Genomic DNA, 12,384 nt, shown 5'->3' with positions numbered 1-12,384 from the left:
TTTAAAATCAAAATGAAATTTTTTTAATTTCAAATGACGTATAAATTTAATTGTTGAATTGTAATTCCAAGCAGCCTCGATTCAAATGATTTTTAAATGCCCTAAAAAAAGATACGAAAAAGGAATATTGCGGGTATTTTCTGGTATTTACCCATAAAAATGGTAAATACCCGGTACAATCCCAACTCTATGTATTCAGAATTTGTTGGGCATAATGAGCAACTCTATACTACGTATTGTATTGAAACACACAGCCAGCCGCACGCAGACGCAAAGTAATTTAGTCACCAAGACGACATTAGCAAGGTCATCAGATTTGAAAAAGAAGACAAGGAAAATTTCCAGAGTTAAAGGTTTCCACAGAGACCGGGCACCATGCCATTTGAAAGTTTCCCGAACATTTATTAGATGGTTCTATTCTCCATATGTCTGTGAGCAGATTTAAACTTGCAACGTGGCTACCTACATGAGAGCACGCTGTTCTTGAGTTCACAATAGTCTATATTCTTTCAATCCATCGACGAATCGGCAAATAAAGTTAACGTGAACAGGATTAGCTTGGTTTTTTTGGGCCACTTGAGGGCAGCGCGCTGGCACAACGTCCAAAAATGAATCCCTCGCCCCATTCAATAGATGCGACCACTCACAAATTGTCATCAAAGTCCTATAACAGTTTCAGTTGGACTGGACCATAGGGATGCCACTGTTAAAGGCGTAGGTTTCTCCTTACAAATGGAAGAATCTTTATACTTAGCAGCAATAGACCGATCGCACTCAAAACAACATCCTCCACCGAGATAAAAATCCTTAAGAGTCCTCGACTGTGGAGAAACTGAATCGCCAAGCAGCTAGCAACACCACCCGGCATCCGACTAGTTTTGGTTACGGCACACAAAGAGTGGAGAAAAGAGACAAACTGAAATCTCTATAGCAATATAGACTCCAAAAATTAAAAATGAGCTCAGGAAATAACAGGCATTCCTTAGAAAACCGTATTGGATTTAAATCGCAGCCTGCGACGCGGGAAGGCATTGATAAGGTAATACAACGAAAAGCGATGCATCTTTTGAAGTTAATTTCGAGCATAAAAACAGGGATACTTATCGATTCAAGGTTCAGAACAGTCATCCTGTTGAGAGAGGAGTGGTGAACGGAATAAATATGGGGCAGTGTAGTCATTAACTGGTTCACGGATGGGTCCAAAATGGACGGGAAAGATTGAGCAGATTTTTTCTGTCAGAAGCTCGATGAAGGCCCAAAGTTTAAGTTGCCTGATCGGAAGTTATAGCAATTATGGATGAGGGGGAGGAGATGCAATCCGGTGCCGCTCATGGCAAAGTCGCAACCGGATCCCGTTAAAATTCGAAACTTATTTTGAGTACCGAAGCCAAAACACAAGCACTTTTTCATGTGACGTGTTTTTAAACATTTTTTTGTAAATATTTGTCGTTGAGCAATTAGAGTGAGTAAATAATAATAAAATACTAATTATCGTATTGTTTGATCATATGGGTAAACTTATTTTTAGCGTAAAAAATATGAATAGTCAAGTTCACTCCAATGACAGCACCCACATATCGCTAACATGTGTTTTAGAGCAAGCAATAGGAACTATGCCAACGAATATAAACGCAGAAACGATAAAAGGCTGATAATCTTTTTCAGATACAGGTGTTTGTAGCCCATTGGATAAAATACTTTTCCCACCTGAAATGAAGAAAGCTCTTCGAACAAACTTTGCGGATTTTTTCACGAACATGTCTAACGAGAAAGTTGACCGGAAAATGAAGCTACACTTTGGCACTGTTCCTGCGCATCTCGAAGTTCTTAAGAGCATTTCATGTTGTTGGCTGGCTGTTGTTTACACCAGATGCCTTAAATAGGACTACATTTCGAATGGCTTTTCATTCGATTTTAATAATGCAACAGTAAAGCAATATTTACAATTCTACTCTAGTACTTCACAATTACCATACTCGTATTGTTGTTGTTGTGTTCACAGTGCTTCGCCCCATTCAACGGGCAGGACCACTCACAAATTGTCATGAAAGTCCTCTAACGCGAGTCCAAGGAAACTGGCAGTGTCAACAGGGACGGACAATAGGGAGATTGGTGTCAGAAGCGTAACAATTTGAAAGATGGTTGGTATCATGTAGGGACACATCGCATACATTACTTATGTCGGGGTTGATTATGGACAAGTACGAGTTTAACCTGTTACAGTACCCAGAACGAAATTGTGCCGGGTGACTCCCTTGGTAGTGAGCTTTCTTCTTATGCAAGGGTAGGATATTGTATATTAATAACAGGGTTCACCAAGCACGTCCTGGCAAAAGCGTATACCAATTCGCGTTCTTTAATTAAAGCGTTTAAAATAAAACTGAATGACCATCGCTTGGACTGCGCTGCTTCGATACTCTTAGCTCGTCTCGTTTACCTATTTCTCGCAGGGTTTAGACCTTTCACGAACAACCATCTCGAATAAATGCTTATTTATTTCTCTTTTATATACTTCTTATACACTGGATTACGGGATGGTTGTTTGGACACGGCGGGTATTACCAAAATGTCGGTGTTCGTAAAACACAGCGGCTTTGACAACAACATCCACCATGGTCGTAAATATAGTGGTGAATATATGTTCATCCTGTAGATACTGCGGACAAGGCGCCTGCATCGTAGGCGTTGATCAGGCTTTTTTATATGGGTTAACATCTCTTTGACTAAAGCACTCTTACTAACTTTGAATTGGAGCCGATGTCCACCTTTGCTTGTGCTCCTATACATAATTAGGTTAGATATTTTTATATTTTTCCTAATAAACAATAATAATAATAATAATAACTTTGAATTTGGGAGGGTAGTACTGCATTAATACCATTAGTATAGATTTCAATATAACAGAGTTACGTTCCGTAAAGCTAGGCAGCAGGTTAAGTCTTTGTAGTATACAAAACGATTTCCCGTTATCTTTACCCCGTTGATAATCTAGAGACTATCTCATTATTGTACTGTCAGAGACTTGAAAATCTTGGGTGACAAATTTGAACTGCCGCTGGATTGAAGGCAAGAAACATATGCTTGAGACATACCCGCCTGCCAGACAAATTCAATAAAAATGCAAACAGATACAACTAATTAGTGTACCTTTTGTTCTTTTCTGTGTTTATTCATTAATAATACAAACATTATATCACATAGCCTGTCTCAATGCAATAGCACAATTAAACTGTGCAAATATATAAACAAATCACTTGCAAAATTTTCTTTGTGCTCATTTCCTGAAATCTAGAAGTTTCTACTTTATTTTTATTCACACAATCCACTAACGTATAAATAAAGCCCCCAAACCCGTCAAGATTTTTGACTCCATTAGGCACTCAATAAAGCAATAATGAGAGATTATTGAGACGGGAAGTTGTTTCGGGACTATTCCGGGATCATTTCGGAATTCTTCCGGTATCATTTCTGGTTGGTTTTCGGGATCAGTCCAGGATACTGTATGGGTCATTTATGGACTTTTTCGGGTTCATTTTGGGATCCTTCCGGGATAATTTCTGAATGATTTTCGCTATCTATCTGGCATCCCATCGGAGTCATTTCGGGACTTTTTCGGGATCATTTTGCGACCCTTTCTGGATCATTTCTGAGTAGTTTCCGGGATCCGTCCGGCGTCCCGTCGGGGTAATGTCGGGACTTTTTCTGGACTATGTCAGGGTCTTTTCGGGACTTTTACGAGACCATTTTTAGATGGTTTTCGGAATTCCGTCAGGGTAATTTCGGGACTTTTTGGGGATTATTTCGGAATCATTTGGAGATCCTTCCGGCATCACTTCTAGATGGTTTTTGGGATCCCGTGAGGGTCATTTCGGATTCATTTCGGGTCGTTCCAGACTCATTTCTGGATGGTTTCCGAGATCCGTCCGGCCACCCATTGGAGTCGTTTCTGGACTTTTTTGGGATCAATTGGGGACCCTTCCGGAAAAATTTCTGGATGGTTTTCGGGATCCGTCCGGAATCCTGTCTGGGTAATTTCGGGACTTTCGGGATTATTTTGGGACCCTTCCGGCAACATTTCTAGATTGTTTCCGGGATCCGTCCGGAATCTCGTCAGGGTCATTTATGCACTTTTTCGGGATAATTTGTGATCCTACCGTGATCAGTTCTTTATGGTTTTCGGGATATATCCGGGATCCCGTCAGGGTAATTTCGGGACTTTTTCGGGATCATTTAGGGACCCTCTCGGCAACACTACTGGATGGTTTTCCTGATACCGTCAGGGTCATTTCGGGACTTTTTCGGGATCATTTGGGGGCCCTTCCAGAATAATTTCTGGGTGGTTTCGTGACTTTTTCTGGATTATTTCGGTACCCCTCCAGGATAATTTCTGAATGCTTTTCGATATCCGTCCGGGATGCTGTCAGGATCATTACGGGACTTCTCCGATACTACTTTGGTATAATTTTGGAACCCTTCCGGGATAATTTAAGGACCCTTCGAAACTGGTAGTTCAGCACACATGCCTTTTTAAATTATAAGTTTTTATGATCATGGATTTGCTGCAAATTATTCGTAATTAAAATTCGGTATGTTTTATCTTTAATATCTAACACAGCTTTTTCGTTTAGTTTTTTAAATTAATCCTGTAACGAACTGTTACAACTATAATTATACTTTTTGTAATATTTTAACCAACTAATAAATACCCGAAAAAGCAACACTATTTTCATCTGAAAAATACTCTTTGGTTTTAGCAAATTGTAGTTTCACTCCTTTGTTCTATGAATTGTAATTCCTTCACCCCTCTCATATCCCTGATTAACTTATACTAATATACCAAATTAGTTAATTCGTTGTAGTTCTATAAATAAAACAAAAACAGCAACAATACCAAGTTTCTTTGAAACCGCCTTATCAACAAGCATAACTTTAACACATAATTACATACGAAGTATGTAGTGTGTAAAAGAATAATATATGCAGAGGGCAGTTGGGAGAAACTTTACAACAACTAAGGCATGACGTGGCTGAATGCGTTTGGAACACTTCAACCATCGTAGGAGTGTGGGTTCAAATCCCACTCCCGGGAGAAAAGGCTTTGAAGATATTTACAAGGTATAATCGAAACAGCTGTCGCCTTGTCAGTCCTGATGTCACGTTGTTTAAATTTTTCCCAAATTTTTAAATAAATTATAAAATTTAAAAAATTGCTTCAAATAAATGTTTTCATAAATTTTAAAGCAATACGGACAATCCCCGACTAACTCATACGTTCTGACTAATGTTTTTTGAAGAAATGTGTTTCTGAATTTTTGCTCTCTGAATTTATGGGGGCACCCAGACGGATAGCGAAAATCATTGAGTAATTATCTCGGAAGGGTCCCAAAATTATACAGAAATACTCCCGAAATGATCCCGACGGGATGCCAGACGTATCCCGAAAACCATCCAGAATTAATCTCTGAAGGGTACGCAAAAGGTCCGCAATTGTCCAGAAAAATTCCCGAAATCACCACAACGGAATGCCGGACGGATCCTGAAACCCATCCAGAAATGATGCCGGAATGATTCTGACGCGTGATTGAGTCACAAGGACCAACGTCTGGACACACAAACATCCAAACATCTGCTATTCAGATTAGTCTGTTTATCAAGTTATCTGTTTAAAAATTGTTTTTGTAATAGAGTAAAAAAAATAACTAAATGAGCTGATAACCTGAAAGGCACGCTTACGTGAATTGTACAATACAGTTTTTTCGAATTAAAAAAATACATTTTGTTCAATGCTGCCCAAAATTGTTTTATATGGAAGTGCGAATCACAAAACATGTACAAAATTGTATGTGCACTGAAACTTTTTTTGTATTTAAAACATTTTAATTGCTTGAGGTCGGAAAAAGTTTAATATTTGGTTTGAAATTACAAAATATTTGCTTAAAATATTACGTCAATAGTTATATGTATCACCAACATACAACAGCCAGTAAATTTAATTCTGAAAGTAGCGAAACATTACGTTGACCTCTAGCCTCATGGGGACATATTCTATATAAATATATCGTCGGAATTTGGGTTTCAATAATCATACTAAAAGTGAATGAAGATTTCCGCGAATATTGCATTGGAAATTGAATTTGAAAACTTTTGAAATTTGAAATGCTTAATTAGAGGGCTCCGCGTGGTTTGTTTTAAATTTGTGTTTAAATTTACATACAAATATTAGCAACAGAGTTTTTCAGTTTTTTGTCAATTTTATAACTGAAAATCTAGCTATTAATGAACTAATACTTATTTGACACTCTACGTCTAGTTCTGAACCAGAATTTTGTATCACTAGTTATTGACTTCCCTTGAGGGTAATTAACTAATATCATATGAAGTTAGAATAGGCTCCTTTTGTTGTGGTACAGTTTTGCTTACATTCTCTTGTCATATGCCCCATATATTTCAGCTCTTCGGTGAATTTTAATTTTATTTATGAATCAATTTTGATTATACATTTTTTGCAGTGCTATAATGTTTTTGAATAAATTTTAGTTGTCAAACTGTAAATTTTTGTATCATACACAAGTGCCTGAGCTTCATACGGGAGTGCTTTTTCTTGGCACTTTCATAAGAAATTAAAGCATTTTCATATGATTCGAAATTATATGTGAGGGCATATGGGAGTGATATGAATTTTTTTTTTTATATTCAAAGTGAGAATCTGTGCCTATGATTCAGGGTCAAACAAAAATAAAAGTGCTACAAGTGTATAGGGGTTGAGCAGCTCTATTTATACATAATTCCCTCCAAATAAATAAACTTTTTTGAATTTTGAGAAAAATTTAATGTTTTTTCTGTCTGATTACTTTCTGAATTTTGACTTCTGAATTTTCACTTCTGAAATTAGACTTCTGAGATCTGACTTCTGAGTTTTGACCTCTGAATTTTGTCTCTCTGAAAAAAGAGCACCCAGACGGTTGCCCCCATAAATTCAGAAAGCAAAAATTCAGAAACACATTTTTTCAATAAACATTAGTCAGAACCCTTTTTTCAGAAAGCCAACATTTTGCGCAAAATTTAATGTTTTTTCTGTCGCCTGATTACTTACTTACTTACTTAATTGGCGCTTTAAACGGTTATGGCCTTTCAACAAGGCGCGCCAGTCGCTCCTTCTCTCTGCCAACCGGCGCCAATTGCTCACACCAAGGGAGTTTAAATCGTTTCCACCTAGTCTTTCCAACGGAGTGGGGGCCGCCCGTCGTCTGATTACTTTCTGAATTTTGACTTCTGAAATTTGACTTCCGATTTTTAACTCCTGAAATTTGATTTCGAATTTTTGATTTGAGTTTTGACTTCTGTATTTTGGCTTTCTGAAAAAAGGGTTCTAATGTTTTCTGAAAAAATGTGTTTCAGAAATTTTGTTTTCTGAATTTATGGGGGGAACTATCCGTCTGGCATCCCGTCGATGATGATTTTCGGGATGATTTTCGTACCCGTCCGCCATCATTTCTGGATGATTTTCGCGATCCATCCGCTATCCCGTCAAGGTCATTTCGGAACTTTTTCGCGACCATTTCTGGATAGTTTTCGGGCTCCATCTGGGATCCCGTCGGTGTTATTTCCTGACATTTTTGGTATCCTTCCGGGATCATTTCTGGATCACGACAGGGTAATTTCGGGACTATTTTGGGATCAGTGGGGAACCCTTCCGGCATCATTTCTGGATAGTTTCCGGGATCCCGTGAGGGTTATTTCGGGATTTTTTCCGGGATCATTTGGGGATCCTTCCGGGATCACTTTTGGATGTTTTCGAGATCCCGTCGGGGTCATTTCGCGACTATTTCGGGATCGATTCTGTAAGGTTTTCGAGATCCCGTCGGGGTCATTTCGGTATCATTTTGGGACCTTTTCTGGATCATTTCTGAGTAGTTTCCGGGATCCGTCCAGCGTCACGTCGGGGTAATGTCGGGACTTTTTCGCGATCATTTTGGGACCCTTGTGGGATAATTTCCGAATGATTTGTCGAATGATTGCTATAGAAATCACTTTATTTTACGAATATGGGAGGGATGAACAGACGTTTAAGTCCACAACCAATTAACGTCTCATTAACACAGGATCTTGATGATGTCAGTCCACTTAACTTCGAGCAATGGTGCTGCTCAAAACTTCGTGCACTGCTCCCAACTCTGGTTTTGTGGCGGTATAAAATAGGCAAATTAGCTAGTCTGGAAAAAGACAAAACTAATTATTGTACATTTCGTTCTTATCTGTGTTTATTTATTACTAGCTTATGCCCGTGGGTTTTACCCCACGGCCATGGGTAAACCATTAGTTGGTAACATTGACTTCTGCTACAGCTAACGTCTGTTGTTGTATGATATATGTACATATTCATATTTGTAACAGGATTCCCCTCGCGTAGGTGAGGTTGACAATTGAGTTGCAGAAGCTGTGGAGTTAAAAAGGTTTGTATTGCGCTCATCAATCCCTTGATTCGCAGCTAAAGATCGTCCTTGAGCTTCTTTGAATAGGAAATTTGAGGCATTTAAAATTGAAAAGACAAATCTATCAGTATCAATCGAATTCTTGGTTTTAAACTTTTTTCTTTTCGAAATTTTCCGATAAAATTAATTGCTTCAATGACATTCGCAAAAGTTTTGTGATGAAAAGCCGTGGAGAATCGAAATAACGAAGCATAAATATTATGATATTATGGACCCTTTTTTAAGGATCAATCGATGAGGATAAATTTCTGATGGCCCAAAAGAGCTAATAAACTCAATCGGATATGCACAGCTTGGGACTCTTCCACGACTGTGTTAATAGAGTGATAAGTTGTCTTGGTTCTAGAGATATTAACATCCTCATTTTAAAGTGCTTAAAATGCCTTTTCTCAAAGCCATTTATACTTTGTAAAGATGGATTCAATATTTGGAAGAAACATTAGCTATTAAAGCTTCAGGTGATGTCATAATTTCTCAAAAATTTGCAGGGAAAGAAATCAAATCTGTTAGTAAAGAAATAGGAATTTTGCCATAATTAATTTCAAGAAGTTGTTTAGCAAAAGCTGCTGCTGAAGTGTTTCCGCCAAAATTCCCTCTCATCATAAAGAGAGTAAATTTTTGTACGTAAAGCCGACGAAAAAGCACGCATCTACTTCAACTGCGGCTGTTCCAGAAAGTAACAGGAAATCACCAACTTTCGGATGATCATTCTTAAGGGTTCGGTCTAAAACTTGCAGCGACTGTTTATGAGTCATGGTGCACACATCGCACACCCTCACTTTGGCCTGACCGTTTGCTTATTTTGCACATCGGTGTATCAGATGTTTGCAGACAGTGATCATTTTAAAGCGGAGGGTATCCGCGGTATCTGAGAAAGCAACTGCCATAGTGATTTCTCTTTTTGCTCTTACATCAATTAATATCAAATTAAAAGTAAATGTTTTTTCCGGTTCCTCCAGGCGTATCCAAATATACCAACCCTAAAGATAACATAAAAGAATCTAATGAAATAACAGCCAAACCCAACTCTGCAATCAAACTTTACGTGTTGAAATAACCTAAGTTTTTAAGGCAGCTATAGTTCTGAAAGTCCCATTTGTCTTGTTTTTTTTTTCAATTTCATATTGTAACGAATTTACTGCAAATCCTCTTATTTGCAACCTTCTGCTAAGTTCGAATCACTAGACTGTTGAATAAATAACTCCAATATGTAATAATGCAAAATGGCCTTTATTAAAGGACTTCACAATAACACTCAAACTATTTTCAAAATAATACTGCTATTAATCGCTAGATAGCGTCTTAATCGAAACTGCTACTTAGCGCCTCTACCTTTGGTGCTTTTATACTCTGTGATTTCCTCGTTGCATCTTCTAGGGGCTTCCAGAATTTACTTAGTTACTGCCAGATAATTAGAACTACAAATGCACGTGTATAGCTTCTCATAAGCGCGCGTATTTGTGAGCGACACTTCCACAATTACAATTGCATACTTTCGGGAGCATCTCAGATAAGATATATGCATGTGTTTGTGCACTGTTTCTCCATGCGTGTACGTACATATGTGTAGACATAATTTATTGATTCGTTTGTGTAGATACATAATGATTGCATTATTGATGTGCGCACAAATCACTGTTTAGCATCGGCTTAGAGATGGCAATACTCCTTAGTGTTGCTAATATTCGTAACACTGCCCTCCACCTAAGTCTGATCGTCCCGATCAGACAAGTCTCTCGATCTAAACGCCGATAGCATCTCCAAATGTACCACTCTTCTACTTGGTGGTTTCCCAATGGTTTGTATGCGGCAGATGGTGTCACTGATCTTCTTCACAACTTTGTACGGGCCTTCCCAACTGTACCGAAATTTGGATGGAACACCTTTCCGCCGGTGAGGGTTGTATAACAGTACCAATTCTCCCTCCAAGAAACCTTTCGAATTATTGTTCTCATCGTACCTGCGGTTCGTCTTATTACTCATTATCCTTGATCGTTCCCTCGCACTCTGTTGTTTGGCCAATGAACTACTTCGTAGAGCTTGCGCTGGACGGATTTGCTTTGCATAATCAGTATCGTTCTGACGCTTCACAATAGTAGTGTGCCCTGGCTTGAAACCACCCTTGCATTCTTTCTGCGAAATCCTTTCCTTCGTTTTAGTGGGTCGTTAGGGCTTTTCAATGCCAGTGTTTCTCTCACAGGTACCTTCGGTTTTGATTTGTTTGGCCCTTGTTTGTTCTACTTTCCTTGACTTTCGTGGTCTTTATCGAGTCTTCTCCACCAGTACTCGATTACTACTGAACCCTTTCTGCAAACTGAAGTTAAGTGGTATATCCTGGTTCTTATAACGCATCACCCTGCTCTGCATATCGATCTGGATGTCATGGTCAACCAAGAAGTCCACTCCCAATATGACTTCATCAACAATCTCCGCCACAATGAATTTGTGTAGAACTGTGAACTTTCCAATTAATACCTCACATACCACTTCTCCTTGGACTTGGTTAGACTCGCCAGTGACCGTACGCAATCTTGCTCCAGGTAACGTTTTTACCCTCCTGTTGACCAAGTCAGATCGAGTTAAGGAATGAGATGCGCCCGTATCTATAGTCAGTACACGTTCTTTGCCATCCACATTCCCTCTGACGGTAAGGCTGCTCGATTTTCTACCAATTTGCGACACAGATATCACAGACATTCAATAGCTGGGCAAGTTTTCGTTCTTTACATCCGACACGCTCTTCCTCATCTTCTCCAGCTTTGCGTTTACGGCCACCCACATTGTTGGAACTATTAGGACCAAGATCGCAATGACGTACAATGTGACCGGGCTTCCCGCATTTGAAGCATTTGATAACTCTTTCACTCGCTTTTGCGATCCTTTCAGCGCCTCCAATATTGCGTCGACCCACTCTGGCCTTTCTACTTCCACACGGCGTGCTTTGAAAACTGGCTTACACAGAAGTGACGCTGTTTCCTGAATGAGAGCATGTGATACCGTTTCTGCGAATGTTGGCTTTGGGTTTGTGTATGTAGCTCGTTTCGTTTCGACGTCTCGTATGCCATTTATAAAGCTCTGAATCTTTATCCCTTCAGTGTATTCCACGGGTGCGTCCGCATTCGCTAAATGTGCTAGCCTTTCAACATCCGACGCAAACTCTTGCAATGTTTCACCAGGCCTCTGGAAGCGGTTCAGTAACTCCATTTGGTATATCTGTCTCCTATGCTCAGTTCCGTATCGTCTCTCTAGAGCACCCATCAACGCTTCATAACTGTTCCGTTCGTACTCTGGAATAGTCTGTAGGATTTCAGCAGCAGATCCTTTCAATGCCACGAATAGTGCAGCAACTTTATCTTCAGCACTTCAGTTGTTCACTGCTGCGGTCTACTCAAACTGAATCTTAAACACCTGGAAAGGAACAGAGCCATCAAAAGATGGAGTTTTTACCTTCGTAACGCTTGCTGAAACAACTGGGCGGTTTAGTTGTAACTGCTCCATACGACCTTTTAACGCTTCTATCTCGGCATCAATTTTGTCCTCGAGTTGTAAAATTTTTGCATCCTGCTCTTCCAGTTTCACAAAGAGCTGCGATGATACCTGTTCCGAAATTTGTGCCGACATTTCAGATATACGTGCCTCTTGCGCTTCCAGTTGAGATGTCAAATATGTCTTCTGTTCTTCCAATTGCGATGTTATACGGGTTTCCTGCGATTCCAGTTGGGGTGCCATATCGGTTGATATTTGTGACGACATTTCCGATATGCGCGATTCTTGTGCTTCAATCTTCGATGTTACTGTCGACGTTTGTGCATATATTGCAGCTAATATTGTGTTCAAGTCTGTGTTGTTTGTTGTTGTCTCGTTGCCATCAAGATGAAAGACATACTCTTCC

This window comes from Eurosta solidaginis, chromosome 2 (assembly GCF_040869045.1).
Source record: "Eurosta solidaginis isolate ZX-2024a chromosome 2, ASM4086904v1, whole genome shotgun sequence".
Taxonomy (NCBI): domain Eukaryota; kingdom Metazoa; phylum Arthropoda; class Insecta; order Diptera; family Tephritidae; genus Eurosta; species Eurosta solidaginis.
The sequence above is the reverse complement of the archived record's forward strand: the minus strand, read 5'-3'. Positions refer to the sequence as shown.